Raw genomic sequence first — 23,204 nt, 5'->3', positions numbered from 1 at the left:
AGTCCCCCCAGCAGTGCCCAGACATAGGAGGAGTGGGTGCAGAGTCCCCCCAGCAGTGCCCAGACATAGGAGGGGTGGGTGCAGAGTTCCCCCAGCAGTGCCCAGACATAGGAGGGGTGGGTGCCTATCACTCCCAGCAGTGCCCAGACATAGGAGGGGTGGGTGCAGAGTCCTCTCAGCAGTGCTCAGACATAGGAGGGGTGGGCGCCTATCACTCCCAGCAGTGCCCAGACATAGGAGGGGTGGGTGCAGAGTCCTCCCAGCAGTGCCCAGACATAGGAGGGGTGGGTGCCTATCACTCCCAGCAGTGCCCACACATATATGGGGTGGGTGCCTATCACTCCCAGCAGTGCCCAGACATAGGAGGGGTGGGTGCAGAGTCCCCCCAGCAGTGCCCAAACATAGGAGGGATGGGTGCAGAGTCCCCCCAGCAGTGCCCAGACATAGGAGGGGTGGGTGCAGAGTCCTCCCAGCAGTGCCCAGACATAGGAGGGGTGGGTGCCTATCACTCCCAGCAGTGCCCACACATATGAGGGGTGGGTGCCTATCACTCCCAGCAGTGCCCAGACATAGGAGGGGTGGGTGCAGAGTCCCCCCAGCAGTGCCCAGACATAGGAGGGGTGGGTGCAGAGTCCCCCCAGCAGTGCCCAGACATAGGAGGGGTGGGTGCAGAGTCCCCCCGGCAGTGCCCAGACATAGGAGGGGTGGGTGCAGAGTCCTCCCAGCAGTGCCCAGACATAGGAGGGGTGGGTGCAGAGTCCTCCCAGCAGTGCCCATGGAAAGAAAAGGGTGGAGTACCCACAGTTACAATGCCCACAATTGTCTGTCAGGTGCTCAAAGACCCTGCAGAACACGTAACACATGTGTGCGAGGCTCGGAGTACACACATGCATAGTGCGTAAAAGGTAACATGTTCACATGAAGTCATGTCAATATACTCCATACACAAGTACAGTGACCACCAAGGATGCCACTAATGATGCAGGTGGAGACATTGCCCAGCATGCATGGGCAAAGTTGAACGGATCCGTCACACACAAAGGCAATGTAGACACAGCTCAGCACAACATTTAGGAAACACCCTGCAGGGAAGATGTCAGGGTCCACAAAGGAAGGAACACACCTTTGGACACTGTCACCATGCAGTAAGAGCTTACATGAACAAAGATTATTTGCAAATACCTTGTGATGGCACACAGATACCAGGGTCCACCCCATGAGCAGCACAGCACTACATTTCCCAGACACCTAACACATTATCACCACCTCAAATCATGGAGCAGCACCACCAACAGCAATACCAGAAAAGCAGTAGTGTTCAAAGGAAAAAAAACATTGCTTTATTCAGCATGAAAAAAATGTGTTTTTAAAAGTTCAATATGTACAAGGCTCATAGGGCAGTCCATAGTTCAATTCCTGGTGGGGGACACATTGGGACGCGTGTCCCTTAGCTTGCCTGCACAGTTCATACTTCCTTTCCTTCCACAGGGGGGGCATCATGTGGGGGGGAAGTACCAGGCACCGCAGGGACAGGAGGGGCAAGGGTAGGCGTTGTGGGTGCAGGGACGGAGGACTCCACCACAGGGGGTGGGCCAGCACCAAAGGTGGTGGTGAGAATGGCGCTGCACACGGTTGCAAGGTCCCCCAGCGTCTCCCCTGCACCCGAAGGAACCACAGGCCCCAAGGAGGGGGGGGGGTCAGAGGGATGGGTCGCAGCTCTACTGGGGGAGGTTGTGGACAGGGGGTGGGACTCAACTCCCCTGCCGGTGTCCTGCCTCCGCTGCTTGCGGGGTGGTGCCACACTGGGGCTGATGGAGTGGGTCTTGAGGAATGTGGACTCCCACTGTGGCTGCATGTCTTCCGTTTGCCCCCCGACCCAGTGGGTGTGCCTACTTCACCCTGTGCGTGCGTGACGGGAGGTGTGCGCTTGGGCTTGCCTGGTGGTGTGCTGCCTGTGTCTGTTGGGGTACGTGCATGTGGTCACCTAGCACGGCGGGAAGGGACCCGAGCAAGTGGGAGGCTGGTGATGGGAATGGAGGGGGCGGCGATAGATGGAGTGCTGCCTTCAGCTGTGGGAGCAGCCTTCGCCCCCTCTTGGAGCTCAGCCTCGGACCCGTCAGCGTCATAGTCGGTCGTGGGACTGGACAGGTCCTCCACCTCACTCCCCTCGGCCTTCGTGCCAGTCACTGAGCTAGACTCGCCAGCACTGGTGGCACCGCTGCTGGATCCCTCCTCAAGCTCCGTGCCAGTGTCTTCCTCGGTGTCCCCCGACGATGCTGTGGGCAAGGTGAAGAGACAGGAAATAATCAGACACCTGTATACATATGACACATGATTCTAAACTACATAGGTCACAGTGCATAGCACGAAAAGCAACATGAGTAACATCTACAATAGAAGGCACATATGTAGGCCCTGCAACACACAGTTGGTTGACCCACCATGCCACTGAGAAACAATGGAGAGCATGACACAACAGCAAATAACTTGATATCACATTAGACAGAGGTGCCAGTCTCTGTGGACACTCGAGCACAGCATCTGCACCACACACCCTAGCCAAAAAAGGGATGAGCAGGAACCATGTCTTTGAACTTTTGGCACATGCTGCTTAGCAAATACATTAAACCATGCCCAACAGGACAGGGTCACTGCATGTTGAGTGTATGTCCAGACAAACATCACACACAGGCCAGACCTGGCAAGGAGACATAAGGTTTGGACATGTAGGCCTTGCCCGCAACCCCCCCCCCTACCTGAGACAATGTGATTGAGACAGAGGAAGTACTTACACCTCTTCCTCTGGGATAAAAAACATGCCCTGCAAGAAATCCTGATTGTACACAAACCACCCCTCGTGCGCCTGTTCACATATATCATTGACAAACAACCATCATCAGATAGTTGTACCAAGACACACAGGCACTGGCCACTGTGAGTATGCACAAGCAAAATTATGTCACCCTGTACAGTGGACACATGTAGCACACTTAACGTAAACACAAATTAGTCCAGGGTACAATGCCACAGAGCCCAACCTATGGTGCAGACACAGAGAATGTCCACATTGCTGGATGACACACATGATACCTTGGAAAAGGTGCCCCAGGGGACGGTAGTGGCCACACTCCTCCATGGTCCTGGATGTATATGACTACAACTGAAGCAACCGTCCCTGCACTATGCATATCTCCCCCTCATGCACATCATGTCAGAGGGCACAACATTGGACATGCATGCTGTAAGGCAGTACACTTTTAAGACACACTCCTATGTCGGGACTCAGCATCAGTCCCAACTAACATGGACCCCACAATGACTGAACTGGACAGGGCACAGGCAAGGTCCCAAAACCTGTTATACACCACCCCCACACATGATGCTGCAAGCATTGGGCACGTGGATAAACTGGTAGCCTAGATAACCTTGTGCAAGAGTGACTACACACAGACCAGGGAACACATGTCAAGGAGGGGAAGGGAGGAAGAACAGCACCGGTTTACTTTGGGGAACAGGATCTGCACTGCACATTTAAACCCTGGCAGTGTATCCATGCAACTGCGCACTTCAAAAAGCTGGTGACACACAACAAAAACACATGTACCTACCCCCTTCCTGCTGCTGCTTCTCCTGTAAGCGCCTATCCAAGTCAGGGAAGACCACCGCAAGCACACGCATCTGGATGTGGGTCAGCCGCCGGCGCCCACGGTTCTTGTGGCTCTCTGGTGAGTCCCCCAGCAGGACCCGTGCGATCCTCCTCGTCCAGCACCGGATATCCTGCCAGCGTTTCCTCACCTGGGCCAGACGCTGCTTCAGACCCTCCACCTTCCTCACGGCACTGACGGCGTCCTACCATATCTCCCCCTTGGCATAGACGCCTACCTGTGAGGATGCAAAAGTGAGAATACATTAATACACCTGATAAATGTCACAGTGACACACATAATTACAATTTTGCTGGTTTGAACAGGGCATAGTATGCAGCCAACTCATTGCACCTTTGTCATAGGGAGATTATCCTCTGGGGAAGGGCAAATGCAGTACGTGGCATTGAAAGTACACAGGTGGCATGAGACGTACGACACAATCAATGATCCAGGCGCACACTGTGCATCACAAGCTACACCAGGATTATGTACAGCACCTCAAAGCAGTCAAATGCCCCAGGCCACTGACGCAACCTCAGCAGAGTACACAGACACACACAGGCACAGGACAATCACCTGCCATTGGCAACTGCGGGTACAGTGAGCTAAAAAACGGTGATGGATTAAAACCATGATCTCTTGACTTGGTAAGAGTATTCTGCATCATTCAGAAACTCTGTCCATCACCACCCCCTTTTTCCCAAATCGATTTTATCCACACTCAGTGTGGGAGGGTATGCTCAGACGTGAGTCCCTTGCTCATTGCACCATCAGGATTCAGGCAAGCTGGGCTGACGAAGGCTGTGATGCCAGAAACCGGTCCCCGGAAGCTTGTTTCCTTCCCAGTATAAGAATTGGCTCGGTAGTTTGGTTTGCCCTGTTCCCATCATGCACTGGGACAGGTACAGACTAATTTGCATGTAGCCAGGTTCTGAGCTGGGATGGTGCAGTGAGCTAAAAAACGGTGATGGATTAAAACCATGATCTCTTGACTTGGTAAGAGTATTCTGCATCATTCAGAAACTCTGTCCATCACCACCCCCTTTTTCCCAAATCGATTTTATCCACACTCAGTGTGGGAGGGTATGCTCAGACGTGAGTCCCTTGCTCATTGCACCATCAGGATTCAGGCAAGCTGGGCTGACGAAGGCTGTGATGCCAGAAACCGGTCCCCGGAAGCTTGTTTCCTTCCCAGTATAAGAATTGGCTTGGTAGTTTGGTTTGCCCTGTTCCCATCATGCACTGGGACAGGTACAGACTAATTTGCATGTAGCCAGGTTCTGAGCTGGGATGGTGCAGTGAGCTAAAAAACGGTGATGGATTAAAACCATGATCTCTTGACTTGGTAAGAGTATTCTGCATCATTCAGAAACTCTGTCCATCACCACCCCCTTTTTCCCAAATCGATTTTATCCACACTCAGTGTGGGAGGGTATGCTCAGACGTGAGTCCCTTGCTCATTGCACCATCAGGATTCAGGCAAGCTGGGCTGACGAAGGCTGTGATGCCAGAAACCGGTCCCCGGAAGCTTGTTTCCTTCCCAGTATAAGAATTGGCTTGGTAGTTTGGTTTGCCCTGTTCCCATCATGCACTGGGACAGGTACAGACTAATTTGCATGTAGCCAGGTTCTGAGCTGGGATGGTGCAGTGAGCTAAAAAACGGTGATGGATTAAAACCATGATCTCTTGACTTGGTAAGAGTATTCTGCATCATTCAGAAACTCTGTCCATCACCACCCCCTTTTTCCCAAATCGATTTTATCCACACTCAGTGTGGGAGGGTATGCTCAGACGTGAGTCCCTTGCTCATTGCACCATCAGGATTCAGGCAAGCTGGGCTGACGAAGGCTGTGATGCCAGATTCCGGTCCCCGGAAGCTTGTTTCCTTCCCAGTATAAGAATTGGCTTGGTAGTTTGGTTTGCCCTGTTCCCATCATGCACTGGGACAGGTACAGACTAATTTGCATGTAGCCAGGTTCTGAGCTGGGATGGTGCAGTGAGCTAAAAAACGGTGATGGATTAAAACCATGATCTCTTGACTTGGTAAGAGTATTCTGCATCATTCAGAAACTCTGTCCATCACCACCCCCTTTTTCCCAAATCGATTTTATCCACACTCAGTGTGGGAGGGTATGCTCAGACGTGAGTCCCTTGCTCATTGCACCATCAGGATTCAGGCAAGCTGGGCTGACGAAGGCTGTGATGCCAGAAACCGGTCCCCGGAAGCTTGTTTCCTTCCCAGTATAAGAATTGGCTTGGTAGTTTGGTTTGCCCTGTTCCCATCATGCACTGGGACAGGTACAGACTAATTTGCATGTAGCCAGGTTCTGAGCTGGGATGGTGCAGTGAGCTAAAAAACGGTGATGGATTAAAACCATGATCTCTTGACTTGGTAAGAGTATTCTGCATCATTCAGAAACTCTGTCCATCACCACCCCCTTTTTCCCAACTGCGGGTACAAACCTCACTCTGCACATGTGCCACTAGACTGGGGGGTGTCACAGGTGTGGGGCTGGCTCAGCACGGCAGACACACAGCACTGCTCCCTGCTAACATCAGATGGGTAGGGTTTATGCAGCCATCATGCAGCTGGTGTGCAACACTCCACATATACACTCATGCACATGCCAGGGGACTTACACACACACCAATGTCCAGGGGACGAACACATCATTTGGACACTCTCACCACAGGTACACTACAGTCACACACATCTGTGGGTACAGTCACCTGTCACACTGGGGGGACCACAGATTCACATTAGGACTGTAGAAAAAACATTCCCAAGAGGATTAGCCAGGCTGAATGTGGCGTGCACCATGCAGTGATTGTCACAGTAAACACTATGCAAGTGAGGAGTGCACACATGCACTACAGCATGCTCTGCATGGGAGACATGAGGCATTCCCCCCCCTGGGACCCACTCTAAATAACATTGCATGTCAGTCACACCTGGACACAATGCCAGAAGTCACAGTCACTAAAAAGGGGCACAGTCTAAGCTAGTGGACTCAGCACTCACCTGCTCCCCTGGTCGACCATACAGCATGGTGTACTGTGGGAGGATCACATCCACCAATGCCATATTTTCCTCCATGGTGAATTGCTGGGCCCTCTCCACAGACCTGGACATGGTGCCAGAGGAATCACGAGCAGCAGCAGTGTTGTGGAATGAAAGGTTGTGCAGGCAAGTGCTCTCTCATGGGACCTGGCTGCCTTATATCTGCCTTGCTGGCCTGTTTCATTTACAGGAGTACAGAGTGATTGGTCAGTCACATTAGCATCCTACGTTTCCTCCAATCCCTTTAAACCTACCCCAGTGAGTGCCTTTGCATGGTTTAAAAATTGAGCATGATGTCAAGTCAACAACCACTTTGCAAAAAAGTATATTGTCTCCAACCGACTTTTGCTGGCCACCTGATGCAAAATTTTAAACTTTAAACTCGGTCTCCATGACAACCAGCATGCATTTAGGCCCTTAGACTTGTCTCTCATGTGTCCCCAATGTAATTTCATGATTCACACACAGGTACGGTGCATTCCACGGCCCTAGGGCACCACTACTCCAGTGATACGGACCGTACACGCGTGTGTACGGTCCCTATCACTATGGGACTGCTCGCGTATGCGTACGCCATGGTGATACGGACCGTACACGCGTGTGTACGGTCCGTATCACCATGGCGTACGCCTACGCGAGCAGTCCCATAGTGATAGGGACCGTACACACGCGTGTACGGTCCGTATTACTCTTGCGTACGCCTACGGCAGCACTCCCATAGTGATAGGGAACGTACACACGCCCTCAGAGCGTATGTACGGTGCGTTTCACACCTGACAGTGGTGACAGGCGGCACACAGAAAGGAATTGAGCTGTCATACTTGGCCAAGGCTGGACATCAAGGCATTGTCTGTGCAGTACTACATGTGTCGGGCATAGGTGTGTCAGGCTGTGATGTGGCACATAACTCCTGAGGTGTGAAGTCAATAGATGTATGATGAGCTGTGTACACATGTCATGTGTGATGGTGCACTATGTGCCACACATCCCCTTCACTCCTTTGACATGTGTGCATGTAGTACAGACTTGTTGAGCGATGCGTCACTGGCATGGCACAGTCACCAACACCCGCAACTGTCCCCTGATGCCAGGTACACGGATTATTACACCTGACATGTGAATACCCACGTTGCACGATGTGACTATGTCATGTGTGTGTCATGTGTTCCCATAAGCTTGCTGTTGGTGTTCCCTCAAATGCATCTGCAGTTGCTGCAACCAACATGTGTCTGTGTGTAGATGGACATGGCACACTGTTACGCACACCAGCCCACATGTGGAATCCGACGTAAGGTGTGTATGTATGCATTGAACACGGAGTTGCGAAACAAGGACATATCTGCGTACTCTCAATGTATGTGTGATCAGTCTTGACATGTACTCCTTCATGGCAAGGTGTGTGACTGTCCTTTTTCTATGACATGTGACATGTGCCTCTAGTGTTCCGCAACCTGTCTGTACGATAAACATCCTTCTTCTGCACATATGTGGATGTCTGTCACTCCTGTAATGCGTCTGCCTGTTCACTGACACTGGCCCACAGCTAGTTTTATGCCATGGCATGTTGAGCTTCAGAATCCACGTTTGTAGCTGGCTCTTGGTAGGAGTGTCACCTGCCTGGCATACGTGTCCAGGGCATATTGCACAGACCTGACTCTGTATGTAGCATATGTGTATTGCCTGTTGAACATGTGCTCAGTACATTGACATTGTTGGTGTACTGTAATCACTCTTCGTTGTCCCTTCCAATTTACTGCAGGGCTCCACCTCTCCCCCGACCATTTACGGACTTGGCTGACCTGAGGGAACATGACTGTATACGCCGCTACCGCTTCCCCCGACAGTTGATTGAGAACTTGACGGCAAGGCTGGCACCACACCTCCAACCGCTACACAGGTATCCTACTGCACTGACACCCAAGATGAAGGTGATGGCAGCCCTACATTTCTTTGCCACAGGTACCTTTCAATATACCATTGCTCATGTTGGTGGCATGTCCCAAACCATGTTCAGCCGTGTTCTGCATGATTTTTTAGAGGCCATGTTGGATCACCTGGATGAGTTAATCAAATTCCCAACTCCTGAGCAGTTGACAGGTGTCAAGGGTGAGTTCTATGCCTTGGGAGGGATGCCCCATGTCATTGGGTCCATAGATGGAACACATGTGGCTTTGGTACCACCACAGGCACAGGAGGTAGCGTATAGGAACTGCAAGCATTACCACTCCATTAATGCCCTTGTGGTGTGTCTTGCCAACATGGTGATTTCCCATGTCTGTGCTCGTTTTCCAGGATCAGCACACAATGCCTACATCATGAGGCGTAGCAGGGTGCCTGAAATGATGCTGCAGCTGCGCAACGAACGAGCATGTATTGTTGGTGGGTATACTCTGTCAGTCCTGTATTTAGCGTCATCTTCCTGTCTTACTGCTTCTCCTGACCCACTTTTGTCCATGATGTTTCCATGTAGGGGACGCTGGCTATCCCAACATGCCATGGCTGATCACGCCTCTCCGCAACCCCAGCACGGCTGCCGAGCACCGCTACAACAACGCCCATGGGCGGACCAGGCAAGTGATCGAGAGGACGTTTGGCCTCCTGAAGAGCCGATTCCGTTGCCTCCACAAAACCGGCGGCGCACTCCCATATGCACCGGTGAAGGTCTGCAAAATCTTCCTAGTGTGCTGCATGCTGCACAACATGGCAGTGGAGAAAGCTGTGCCACTCATCCTGGATCTGGATGAGCAGGACCATCCACCCGTGGAGGATGAAGGGCTTGGTGACGAGGCAAGTGATGTGGAGGAGGAGGAGGCGGAAGAGGACATCAGGAGTCGGCTCATACGCAACTTCTTTGCTTAGTGGTGAGTTCCAGTGTCTGAGTGTGCACGCATTGGGCCTTGTGTGGCATGTGTTGCAATGTGTGTGTCCATCTGCATGTATGCCAAGTGAGTCAGAGGTGTGTTTGGATGTGTCACTCGAGTGATGGTGCAATAGAAGAATGTTTTTCCAGAGCATGTTGACAACCTTATACGTGTCGAGTACATGCGCATGCATGCGGATGTGCTTCTTTTGACTGACTTCTTGTGTGTCTCTCATCCCCAGGTACTAGCGCATGCTGTCTGCTGGTGACATTGTTGTGGTCCTGCTATTCCTCATGAACACAGCAACGTGTGCTGAATCAGCGTTACATGCACGGACAAGTTTGAAAATCTCCTTAGGGTAAGGGATGCAGCATGGCTTTTTGGGTGTGGTATTTGTTTTGAATGTGTGTGCACTGCTCCTGTTCATGTTTGGTTACTTTGCATACATGTAGAATCACCATGGGGCACATGACATGGAGCTGGATTCACCTGAATTGATGGTCAGACTTGGTGACAGTCATCTGTAATGGGATAGTGGATTGTGATGAAGGCATCAATGTGTGTAACACTGCCCTCGGAAACATACGGGTTGCACCGGGTTGACATGGTGTGGGACTTCCCCATTAGAGGCTCAATGGTGTATAGCAGCCTCTCCGTGAGCAGCAGGGGGTGTTTAGCTGTAACCCATCACTTGTGTGCCAGTTCTATGGATTTCCAGCATCTGTGGTGCAAAGGGGGGTGCCAGTGTCGGTCCCACATGTTCATCCACATGACCTGTGTATGTGTTAACAGAGATGCATTTGCATTCCGACACACATGACTAATAAAGGTGTCCCTCTGCCTCCAAGGTGCCTCATCTCTGTCAATGCTGGTCTGTTGCCACAGTGCATGCGGCATGTCTGGCATAGTTATCAGAGATAGTGCCTATGAGTCTATGTGTAGAGTAGCAAGATGCAAGCTGTTTGTCAGGGATTAGAATCTGTATTGTGCATGATGTCCATGGCTGTGTAGGTATTGTGGCATGTCAGTCTCCACGACGGCCACTGTGCTGCATGTGCATGCATTGTGTGTGTGTGTGTGCCATGTTGAACCAGACATTCCTTCCTTAACATACACCTTTTGCATAGTTCCTTCCTGACATCCTTGTCTTTGTGTGCAACTTGTGCCATTGTTTTCTTGACATGGCGCATGCTGCTGCAGGCCCTGCAGCAAGGGCACACAGTGTCCATGCACATGAGCTGGTGTTCATCATGGATTGCTTGCTCACATGTGCTATGCTGATCAGCAGCATCTGTGCCTCATGCTGCAGCGCACTCTGCATTATGCACAAGATCCCCAGTTCCATCCACCTCAAGGCAAGAGAGACCATCCCCCAGGTCAACTACAACATCCGTGTCTAATCCTACCCTGCAATCTAAGGACATGTACATTACAACTCCCATGATACTTGTCCACATCCAGGGTGCATCTGCACAGCTCTGCTTCTACATCCGGCGACCAAGCCACATCAACGTCCAACAGAGATGGGGGGGAATGGATCACTGACAGCTGCAGGATGACCTTCTCAATCCACGCCCACACTCAGGATGCAGCCCACGACCACAACACAACCTTGTGGCACTGTCATCCAAGACCCCATTGTGCCATCTCCATGCATCCAACCTTGGCCTGGCCACCATTCTCCACATCCACCTGACTCAAGCATGCAGGACATGGTTCTGCCACCTGTCTACACATACCTGGGTGCCCCCCAGGACACTCCACATGATCCCTGACCTCTGCGCATGACTGTTGCTGTACTCAATATGTCTGTCGGCACGGTTGTGCGGCCACCCCCTCAGCTGGTTGGGCCCATCACGGGTGAGTATGGTGCCCCATGTCTGTATTGGATGATAAATTGTGACCCATGTGTGTCCTGTGCCAGACTCAGACTCCAGGGTATGGATGGTTGGAGTTATTTAAAAACTCAGGCATGGTTTGACTTTACGACACACACATGTAATGGAATAATGCAAAATGACGGCATCATCTCTTGATTGTGATGATTTTTATTTGTGTTGGGGTACGTGTTGGGGGAGAATGACAAGAGGTGCTTTCCGGGTGTGTAGAATCCAAAGTTCACTGGGGGAGTTGGTATCCTTGCCATTGGAAATCATCAGAGTCCATGCCACAGTCTTTGTCAACATTGGTCAGACAGTGACCGGCAAGTCCATGTGGCAGAGAATGTCATTTGATGATGTGCTGCTGTTGGGCCAGAGGGCCAGGTGCCAGGCCAGGTGACCTGGGAGATGGTGATGTTCCGCTGACTCTCACGGTCTTTTGCGTGGACGACCCACCTTCCTGCGGGGACCCTCAGAAGCAGGCCGTGACGATGCTTGTGATGCTCCGTCAGATGAATCCTCCTCCTCCTGATCCCTCCCTGTGGCTGGTGGTGATCTTCGCCTGGTGGCACAGGGAGGGTTGCCCATGTTGTCGGCAACTCGTTGAGGGCCTCCACTACCTGGCTGATGCCCCTGGTGTCACGCCGGTATGTGTCGAGGATGTTGCTGACGTGTGACATTACCGGTTCTTGAGCTAACTGGTCAGGTTCGCGCCTCCGCCGTCCTCCACTCCCACCACCCCTGCCCACTTGCGCCTGGCCTGCCGTTGTGGGCACATCGGGTCTCCGGGACCCCTGAGGGATGGCATTTGCGGTGTCGCCTGCCTCCTCCTGGGTGCCCAGAGTACCTTGTCCCTCCTGGTCAGACTGGCTGCGTTGTTGTGTGCGGGCAGGGCTCCTGGCTGTATCCTGGGATGTGGCAGGAATGGGGGTGGTGGTTGGCCCAGTTGTACCTGATGCAGGTGCTGCAGGTGGTTGGGCACCAGAGGGGCCAGGTTGGTCACCAGAGGGGCCAGGTTGGTCGGGGTCATCCACGGAGTGGTGAGAGTCATCACTGCCGGTGGGATCTTCTTCACGCGGAGCCTGGTCCTGTGAGTCTTCCCCCCCAGTGTTGGGGGAAGATTGACGACGTTGACCTGTGTGTGAGAGAGACAATGTTAATTGTGTTACATGCGACATCCATGTTTCATTCATATTCAAGTTGGCACAGTTCCTCTGGGTAGTTGGATATGTCTTGCATTCCTCTCACAGTGCACTTGTGCATGGGTATGTCCCTTGGCCACAGCTTTCGCACTTTACCTATGTGTGACACACTCTTAGTTGATGCATATTTTTGGAACGCAGTCAGCAGTGTAGTGAGCGGCCGTAGCGAGCCATGCAGAGCCGCCTTACGTGTTGTACTGTACGTGGGCAAATGGTGTTTTTTCCATACTATTTGAGAATGCAGGTAGGTAACTTATGCATTTGTGACTGGGTTCTAAATAACACAGTGAGTGGGGATACTGGGTGTAAGGTTAGGTTTGTGCCTGCAGCAAGTATCTACTCGTGCACAGATTGACACATGGCCCAGTGTTTAGCAAAGGAAAAAGGGGGTGTTAACGCACTGCCAGACCTTGTCTACATGGACACAGTCCACCTGCTGACGAGCGGACATGGCCACACCACCCAAGGGTGATTTGGTCTCCCTCTGTCTCCCTTTCTCCCTCCCTCTCCCTCCTCCCTCTGTCCGTCTCCCTGTGTCTCCCTTTCTCCCTCCCTCTGTCAGCCTCCTCCCTCTGTCCGTCTCCCTCTGTCACCCTTTCTCCCTCCCTCCGTCACCCTCCTCCCTCTGTCTGTCTTCCTCTGTCACCCTCTGTCTTCCACCCTCTCTCTCCCCCTCTCCCTCCCTGTGTCTGTCACCCTCTGTCACCTCAGTCCAGCTTCCTGGGCACACACAGTTTGCAGGTCTTTCAAAGGCCATTGGCTTGTTCATGTGGGTTTGTTTCTAATCTCCAGGCACCCATTGTGAGGAGTGTCTGAGTCTGCGCTGCTGCTGTGGCGGTGTGTGCTGACACTCTTTCAGAGTGATGCCTGTTCATTAGCTGCTGTTATGTGCAAATTGTGCCTTCATACCCATGTCATCCTGCAACGCGGCCACCATTTGCAGGCAACACAGTACTGTGTGGGGACACACTGTTTGTATGGCTCTGCCCTAGGCCATATGGGCTGAGGGCATTGTTGTCTGCTTCTGAGTTGCTCAATGTTAATTTTGAGGCCCAACCTCCCGGCATCCAGGACATCCTGTCTTGTGTTGGTGTTTTGTGTGGCCTGTGACTTGGCATGGCCTTGCTTGGTGCATGGGGCATGGTGCCGCTAGTGGCATGTGTGTGTTTTTGGAGTGTGGTTGTGTCCGGTGATGGCTTTGGGGTGGTTGCGTGCATAATGGGGATTTTGGTTGTGGATGGCGTTCCCCCCATGTGAGGTGAGTTGTTTGTGTACTCACCAGGCTCTCGGACTCCTTCTACTCCCTGTACTCCCACCGGCGGCACAGCGTGGCCATCACCTTCTCCTCCCAGGGATGGTAGTGTACCGGTCTGCGGGGCGGCCCTCCTCCAGTGATGTTCCCCTGGTTGTGGTCCTCCGTCATTTTGCGGCGGACCGTCCTCCGCAGATCGTACCACCTGGCTTGGCATTCATGCCTAGTCCTTCTGGTGGCCCCAACAGCATTCACATGATCGACGATCCTCTGCCACATGGCAGATTTTTTGGATATGCTGGTCTGTCTGAGCAATGTTCCAAAGAGCCGTGGCTCGACTCTGATGATTTCGTCGACAAGGATCTCCAGCTCATCCTTTGTGAACTTTGGATTCTTGTTAGTGGGCATGGTGTGGGGTGTGGGTGTGGATGGTTGTGGGTGTGTGAGTGTGGTTGTGAAGGTGTGTGTGTGTGAATGTGATGAGGGGGTGTTTGTGATGGTGGTTGTGTGTAGGAGTGCAAGTGTAAGGTGTATTGATGGTTGTAGTATGGTGCAGTGCGTTGCCTCTGGGGTCTGGCAGTAGTGGATCTGTTGCAAAGGATCATGGTTTGTGTGTGTTGGGCCTTTTTATTGGTCCATTTGTGGGTGTGGCTGTGTTTGAACTTTGGGTGGGTGTGTTATAAGGAGTGGTTGTGTTTTGGGCCTCTGTTTAGCTGTTTGGCAGTTGCAGGTCAGTGTATAGGATGTATTTGGGCTTGTTGGACATGTTTAGTGGTGTTGTGCGATTCGAATTGACTCTCCTTGTGTTGTTTTGCTTTGTCCTGGTTCAGTACGAGTGTTTTTGGCGTTTGTAAGGTGCGTACATCGGCCATGTTGTTGTACAGTACTGACCTTTGCTATGGCTTAGTACGACTCGTACATGCGTGATGTTGGGTGAGGGTGCTGGTGTTGGGGCCTGGGGTAGGGTGCGTACAGACACGGGCAGGGTGTTGGTCCGCACCGTCCATAGGTGGTGGGGTTTCGGCCCGTACATACACGGGTGGGGGTACGCTCCATACATACACGGGTGGGGGTACGCTTCGTACGGACATGGGTGGGGGTACGCTCCGTACATACACGGGTGGGGGTATGCTCCGTACATACACGGGTGGGGTGGTGGTATGCTCCGTACATACACGGGTGGGGGTATGCTCCGTACATACACGGGTGGGGGTACGCTCCATTCATACACGGGTGTGGGTATGCTCCGTACATACATGGGTGGGGGTACGCTCCGTACATACACGGGTGGGGGTACGTTCCGTACATACACGGGTGGGGGTACGCTCCATTCATACACGGGTGGGGGTACGCTCCATTCATACACGGGTGGGGGTACGCTCCATGCATACACGGGTGGGGGTACGCTCCGTACATACATGGGTGGGGGTACGCTCCATTCATACACGGGTGGGGGTATGCTCCATTCATACACGGGTGGGGGTACACTCCGTACATACATGGGTGGGGGTACGCTACGTACATACACGGGTGGGGTGGGGGTTCAGCGCGTACATATGGGGGCTGGGGGGGTTCGGCGCGTACATACCGGGGCTGGGGGGGTGTTCGGCACGTACATACGGGGGCTGGGGGGGTGTTCGGCGCATACATATGGGGGCTGGGGGGGTTCGGCGCGTACATACGGTGGCTGGGGGGGTGTTCGGCGCGTACATACGGGGGCTGGGGTGGGGTGTTCAGCGCATATGCGGGCACATGTTTCCATGGTTGCTATAGGAGTTCGGTCCGTACGGTGTTTTTTCCATACGGTTGTACAATCTGACGGACGGGACGGATCGTACTTGCGCGCTCGGACTTCAGTTTTCCGATTCGTACGTAAAATCGTTCGGGGACGTGTCGGACACATGTTCCGACCCGAGGACGTGTGGGGGAATTTTCCCAATGCGATTCGTATGGACTTTTTCCCATTCGAATCGTACTTGGCAGTTTGTACGGTACTTGTACGATTCGTACGGAAAAAACTCCAGATACGATTCGTACGGGGAAAATTTTTACAGGATCGGAATCGGCACCTTAATTTTTATTAATTGCAAAATTATTTTTATTAATTGATTAATTGATAATGTTAATTGTATATTTTAAATATTGGGAGTGGGTTGTGGATTTATAGGGGAATTGGGTGGGAAGTAAATTAATTGTAATAAAGTAAATATTATTGTTTTTATTTATGTGTATTGATAATTGATAATTAATTATTAATTGGTAATTAATTTGCATTAATTGGTGATTGTTTTTTATTAATTGATAATTAATATTTTACAATGGTAATTAATTGTTATTAATTGGTAAATATTTTTAATTAACTTTTTATTGGTATTGATAATTAATGTAATCTTATTTTAAATTTAAATCATTACTTTCCCTACTTTTGCACTCTCAGGAGTGGGAATAGTATTTTTACCCTATGCTATCCAGCGTTTTCCCTACTGTTGCATTCACTGGAGTGGGAATGGTAATTTGTACCCCTACGCTATCCAACGCTTTCCCTACTGTTGCACTCACTGGAGTGGGAATCGTAATTTTTACCCTCCCGCTATCCAGCTCTTTCCCTACTGTTGCACTCACTGGAGTGAGAATAGTAATTTTTACCTTTCCGCTATCCAATGCTTTCCCTACTCTTGCACTCTCTGGAGTGGGAATAGTAACTTTTACCCTCCCGCTATCCAACGCTTTCCCTACTGTTGCACTCACTGGAGTGGGAATAGTAATTTTTACCCTCTCGCTATCCAACGCTTTCCCTACTGTTACACTCACTGGAGTGGGAATAGTAATTTTTACCCTTCCGCTATCCAATGCTTTCCCTACTGTTACACTCTTTGGAGTGGGAATAGTAATTTTTACCCCTACACTATCCAACGTTTTCCCTACTGTTGCACTTACTGGAGTGGGAATAGTAATGTTTACCCTCCCGCTATCCAACTCTTTCCCTACTGTTGCACTGATTGGAGTGAGAATAGTAATTTTTACCTTCCCGCTATCTAATGCTTTCCCTACTGTTGCACTCTCTGGAGTGGGAATAGTAACTTTTACCCTCCCGCTATCCAACGCTTTCCCTACTGTTGCACTCACTGGAGTGGGAATAGTAATTTTTACCCTCCCGCTATCCAACGCTTTCCCTAATGTTGCACTCACTGGAGTGGGAATAGTAATTTTTACCCCCCCGCTATCCAACGCTTTCCCTACTGTTACACTCTTTGGAGTGGGAATAGTAATTTTTACCCCTACACTATCCAGCGTTTTCCCTACTGTTGCATTCACTAGAGTGGGCATAGTAATTTTTACCCCTATGCTATCCAACGCTATCCCTACTGTTGCACTCACTGGAGTGGGAATAGTAATTTTTACCCCTACGCTATCCAACGTTTTCCCTACTGTTGCACTCACTGGAGTGGGAATAGTAATTTTTCTCTTTCCGCTATCCAATGCTTTCCGTACAGTTGCACTCTCTGGAGTTGGAATAGTAATTTTTACCCCTACGCTATCCAACGCTTTCCCTACTGTTACAGTCTCTGGAGTGGGAATAGTAATTTTTACCTTCCCGCTATCCAATGCTTTCCCTACTGTTGCACTCTTTGGAGTGGGAATAGTAATTTTTACCCCTACGCTATCCAACGTTTTCCCTACTGTTGCACTCACTGGAGTGGGAATAGTAATTTTTACGTTCTCACTATCCAACAAAATCTACTTTTTTTACATTACTTTTATTATGTTTACATTTTAAGCTTTTTTATATTATATTATGTATGTTTTATTTAATTGTTTTTGATATTGAATTACTTTTATATTATTTTTAATACATTTAAAAAATTCGATATTTTAGCTAACTATATTTTAACATTCTATATTTTGGAATCGATATTTTGGTACTTACCTGTTTGTAGATAGGGAGTCGATATTCTGTCCTTCTACATTTTGGTGTCGATATTTTGGGCATTCTATATTATGGCCCTCGATATTTAGTCACTGAACCGTGGATATGAGGGCGCTTAATGCCAATTTGGTTGCTGATTGCCACCCTCTCCCTGATATTAACGAGATGGTATGCATGTTGGATGGTGCCTGTATTTTTTCCACTCTTGACCTTCGCTCAGCGTACCACCAAATCGAGCTCACTGAAGAGTCCAAATACTTCACTTCTTTAATACTCCCCATGGTTTATTTCAATTTAAGAGGATGCCTTTCGGCCTAGCGTCGGCTACATCCGTTTTTCAAAGGGCCATGTACCACATTTTTAAGGATGTAGGAGAGTTTGTGAAATGCTTTCAGGACAATATTCAATTTTTTCCAAGAGTGAAGATGATCATTTCCAACATGCCAAGGAGGTTTGCCTAAGGTTGAGAGAGAGCATTTTGACACTTAAGGCTGAGAAATGCAAATTTTTCCACACGTCTGTGGAGTATCTGGGTCACACTGTCTCGGGTGAGGGTGTTGTGCCAAAAAAGTAGTTGGTTGATGCTATCATCAATGCACCTTCTCCGGACAACAGGGAGAAACTTTTCTCTTTTGCGGGCCTTTGTGTATATTATAGTAAGTATATACATAATTTTGCCACCAAGAGGACCTCAAGGAAATTAACCAGGAAGTCCACTGAATTTTTGTGGTCAGATAGACAGGAAACAGCTTTTAAACAAATCAAAAATGAGATTGTGAATGCCCCCACTCTCAAGTCTTTTTAACTTAATAAAAGATTCATTATTACTGTTGATGCCAGCCTTTACGGTCTGGGGGGGGGGGGGGGGGTACTTAGCCAGTGTTGTGGGAAGGAAGAATAGTGTGTAGCTTTCGCATCTAGAACTCTCTCGGCTACTGATCGAGAGGGAGTTATTAGCATGCATCTGGGCCATTGAACATTTCCACAACTATGTCTGGGGAAACAGATTTCTTCTCAGGACTGATCATAAGCCCCTCATTGGTATCTTATCTCCAGGGGGAGGCTGGAACTCTACAGCTCGCATTGCTCGACTCACGTCCAGGTTACAAGAGTATGATTTTGAGGTTATGTATGTCCCAGGCACATGCAATGTTACAGCTGATTTCCTCTCCGGACTGCCTTGTTCCGATTATTGTGCCCGTCCTGATGAACAAGATGTAGACATAGTTGCCACTGTTAAGGATTTTGTCTCTGAAGAGTTTTTGAGTCTATCTGAGTCTGAATGGATGACTGAAATGAATAATGACGTTGTGTGTCAACGAGTGGTTGACTGTTTGAAAAATGGCTGGCCTAAAGAGAAATCCGCCACTGCCGATGTTGCCACTTTTAGTCAACTATTTGATGAGATTGAAGAAGTTAGTGGTTTACACTTCAAAAAGGGAAAGATCATTCCCCCTGTTTCCATGCAGAGTAAAATTTTGCTTCTTGCCCACCAGGGACGTCTTGGTATGTCTTGAATTAAGCGCCTTACAAGAGCAAATTTTTGGTGGCCTGGGATCGACAAAATGGTTGATAAAGCTGTTAGGGAGTGTCCCGAGTGTATCTGTAGTGACAAGATGCTCAAGCTTTCCTCTGCTCCTCTCAAGCCTGTCTCTTGGCCTGAGTTTCCTTGGCAAAAGGTGGCCTTTGATATTTCAGGTCCTTTCAATCACCTACCTTACAATGTTTGTTTTGATCTCAACATGGTGGATTACCATTCCAAATGGCCAGAGGTAAAGTTTGTGGCAAATGTCACTACTCCTGTCATTATTACTTTCTTCAAAGAAGTCTTTGCATGTGAGGGGTCCAACGAAGTACTTGTAACGGACAATGGGGTACAACTCACGTCACGGAAGATGGAAAGTTTTGTACGAGTTTGTGGTATTAAGCACATGACCACATCTCTTTATGAACCAAGAGAGAATAGTCAAGTGGAAAGGTTCAATCAGGTTCTTAAGGATAGTATTGATTTGGCTTGTAAGTCCAGCGAGTCGTTGAGGGATGTGGTAAGAAAGAAGTTGTGGATGTATCGTATCACACCTCACTTGGTTACTGGAGTAAGCCCTTACAGACTTTTGAAAGGCAGAGAACCGATTTCTGATATCTGCCCGTGGTGGATCAAGAGAGTTAACAAGTCTGTCGATTTGGATCTGGTTGCTAAGCGTGTGGAAGTTAACCAGGATAAGATGAAAGCATTGTTCGATTACAAAATGAATGTAAGAGTTCCTGATTTTACTGTTGGTGAGTGAGTTAGGATTAAGAAGCCTGGTTTCTTGGCTAAAGGAGTTTCCAAGTTTGGTCATCCCATTAAAATTATTAAGGTCTGCAATAATAGTGTTATTACTCGGGATGGTAAAGTATGGAATGTGAGGAGAGTTGCTAAGTGCAAATCTCATGAGATCAGCATGGACAGAGAAGATGTTTTTCCATTGCGTCCTCATTCTACCTAGTCTGTAACCTCCAGAGTTAAGAGGAACAACAGACCCAGTTTGCTACCTGATATATATTTATCTTGATCCCTTGTTTTTTTGTGTGTTTTCTCTCCTTTTTTTATTTTTGGGGTTTTTTTTATTTTCTTGTTAGGGGTGAGATGTGTTACATCCTTATTTACTTTTCTTTTCTTTTCCTCTTGTGCTCTGTCCCTTCCTAGATCATGGAATTGTGTGCCTGTGTGTACACCATGCATTCCATGTTCCAGAGCCCTGAGTTTGACAGTTACTGCTGTTGTCTTAGCTGTTTGCATGTACTGTGCCGCGCTTACATTAAACTTATTTTTACTTACCTCAACGGATCCTTGCGTCTTCACAGTTGGTTAATTGAAAAGCCAGGTCTTCAGCTTCATGCAGAATTCAAGAAGAGAGGAGGAGGCTCTGATGTGTAGAGGGAGGTCGTTCCACGCTTTAGGATTGATGTAAGACAACGCTCGTCCTCCTGGTTTGTTCTCTGTATGAGTGTGATGTTGGCGAGTAGGAGTCCTGCCGAGCAGAGATTTCTGGGTGGTCGGTGGAAGGAGATTGCTTCAGGTAGATAGGGTCTAAGTTGTGAAGTGCCTTGAACATGTTAGTTAGGATTTTAAATTGGGCACATTTGTGTATCATGGGCCAGTGGAGTTCCCTGAGGTGGGGTCTGATGTGAGCTCTGTGTGGGAGGTTGAGGATGAGTTTGGCTGCCAAGTTCTGGATGGTTTGCAGGCTTCTGGTGAGTTACCTGGTGATCTCTGCTTAGAGGGTGTTTCTAACTTGCTAGTGATGAGGGCATGAGTGGCAGCTTTCCTTGTGTTGCTTGGGAGCCATTTGAAGATTTTTCTCAGGATCTCCAGGGGGTGCAAGCAGGATGCCATAACACCATTTGCTGTCAGTGATGATTTCAAGGTTCCTGGCATGAAAGCTGGCCATGAGCGTGGGACTGAGTTCGGCCATTTGGAGTCCCATGGAGAGGTGTTCTTGCCAAAGATCATCACTTCTGTCTTGTCGGTGTTGAGCTTGAGGCATTTGCTTTTATCCAGTTAGCTACTTTAGTCATGGATTTCGGGTCTTGTCAGAGAGGGAGAGCATGAGTTGCATGCTCTCTGTGTAGGAGAGGATGTTGATGTCATGTGCATGGACGATGTAGACCAGAGGAACACATAAGTGTTGAAGAAGGTGAGGCTGTGGGACGAGGTTTGAGGTACTCCACAAATGAGTTTACAGGCTTCTGGGGAGTAAGGTTCCAGGCTGGCATCTCGAGATCTCTCTGTTAAGGAGCAGATCAGGGGAGAATGTGTTCTTGGATGCCAATCTTGTGCCGGTGCCTTAGGAGGATGAGGTGAGAGACCATGTCAGAAGCTGAAGAGAGAATGAGGCTGCCACTTCCTCTCTGTCTAGGATCATGCTAATGTCACCTGTGGTGGCAATGAGTGTTGTTTCTGTACTGTGAAAGACGTGCAAAAGCTTCCTCACCTAGACCAGACACCACTTAACTTACTGATGCCTGCATCAGGTGCTGAAGACCCAAGGGAAGTTAGGTTTGAGCATTCTCATCATGAAGAATGCATCTCTAGTCACTTTCAGGAAGGCTGGAATCCATGACCACACTTAGGTGTTTCACCTCAGTTGATGTGGTTTGCAGCCATTGTCTCTAAAGAGACTAGGCAATTTAAGAGCCACACTTTTGCTGTTCTAGTCTATCAAAGTCCACGTTGTGCTGGTGTTGACTCATTACGTTTCCTTGGGTGGCATTTTCCTCTGAGGGAGTGCAAGGAAATCTGTTTGTTGGTGTTTGCCTGTTCACACTAATGAGGTAAACTTTCCTTCTAATGGGGTTTTGATTATTAACATCTGTAGTTTTCATAATTCACCACAAGATAACATTTCACTGGATTCTTTTTCTTCAATGATGAACACACCAGAATGCTGTGAGAAACATACTGCCCACGTGAATGAGAGACTGTATAGATCTTCTCAATTTGACAAAGTATTCAGGGCAAATGACTATCGTGTAACACTTGCCAGCCCAGGCAAGTCTGAGGACACATACATGCAATGAAACTGAGAAGACACTCAAACAAAAGCGTCTTCTATCATTACATCAGAGAAGTCACATTGGCAGAAGCCATATAAATGTCCTGAATATCACAAGCTTTTCCTTACAAGGGAAACATTGACACATCCCACAGACTGCCCACCACAGGAAAAACCTTACAAATGTGTGGAATGTGGCAGATACTCATTCCAATATCATCGATCGCGAGGGTCATCGTCACCCAAGCAGATCCATTGGGGTGCCTCCAAACTCAATGAAAGGTTGGGGTGTATAGGTACCTACTAGTAGTCAGAGGTTTGAGCATTTGCATGAAGATGCTCCTTCAAGACCCACTTGTAACTTTATGCATAGATTGGCCTCCAACCTGGTCCACGATTATGGCATCTGAATACAAGTTAATCCACTTCCTCCCAAACCAAGATGGCACCACTCCCCAAACGGATAAACTTAATGACTACCTTTGCTCCATAAATACGTAGATGATGGGTAGAGACTTAAAGCTCAACACCACAAAAACAGATCATGGCTGGTGGACAGTGGCACAAATACCAGTCCACCACCATATGTCCCACGGAGCTCAAGGCCTCTCCAACAACATCAAGAGAAGATGGAAACCAAGGGGTAAACTTGGACTTAGAACTATCTTTCATACCATGACAACAAGGTAATGAAAAGCATCTTATACACAATGAAAACGCTGCTACGCATCTGCGCATAGCTTGGATACCAGCTTACCACACACGACATAGGAACACTTCTCACATAGGATCCAAATTAAAGACACATCTCTTGCCATCACACACCCTAGAAGGC

The 23,204-nt window shown here is 49.3% G+C and overlaps 1 protein-coding gene across 1 annotated transcript in view; it reads right to left on the bottom strand.

Annotated features, from left to right (window-relative positions):
- Positions 1-23,204, bottom strand: part of LOC146863599 (uncharacterized) — a 479,196-nt gene that overhangs the window by 443,688 nt on the left and 12,304 nt on the right. The window lies entirely within an intron of this gene.

This window comes from Triturus cristatus, chromosome 2_1 (assembly GCF_964204655.1).
Source record: "Triturus cristatus chromosome 2_1, aTriCri1.1, whole genome shotgun sequence".
Lineage (NCBI taxonomy): Eukaryota > Metazoa > Chordata > Amphibia > Caudata > Salamandridae > Triturus > Triturus cristatus.
This window is presented reverse-complemented; position numbering and strand designations above follow the sequence as displayed.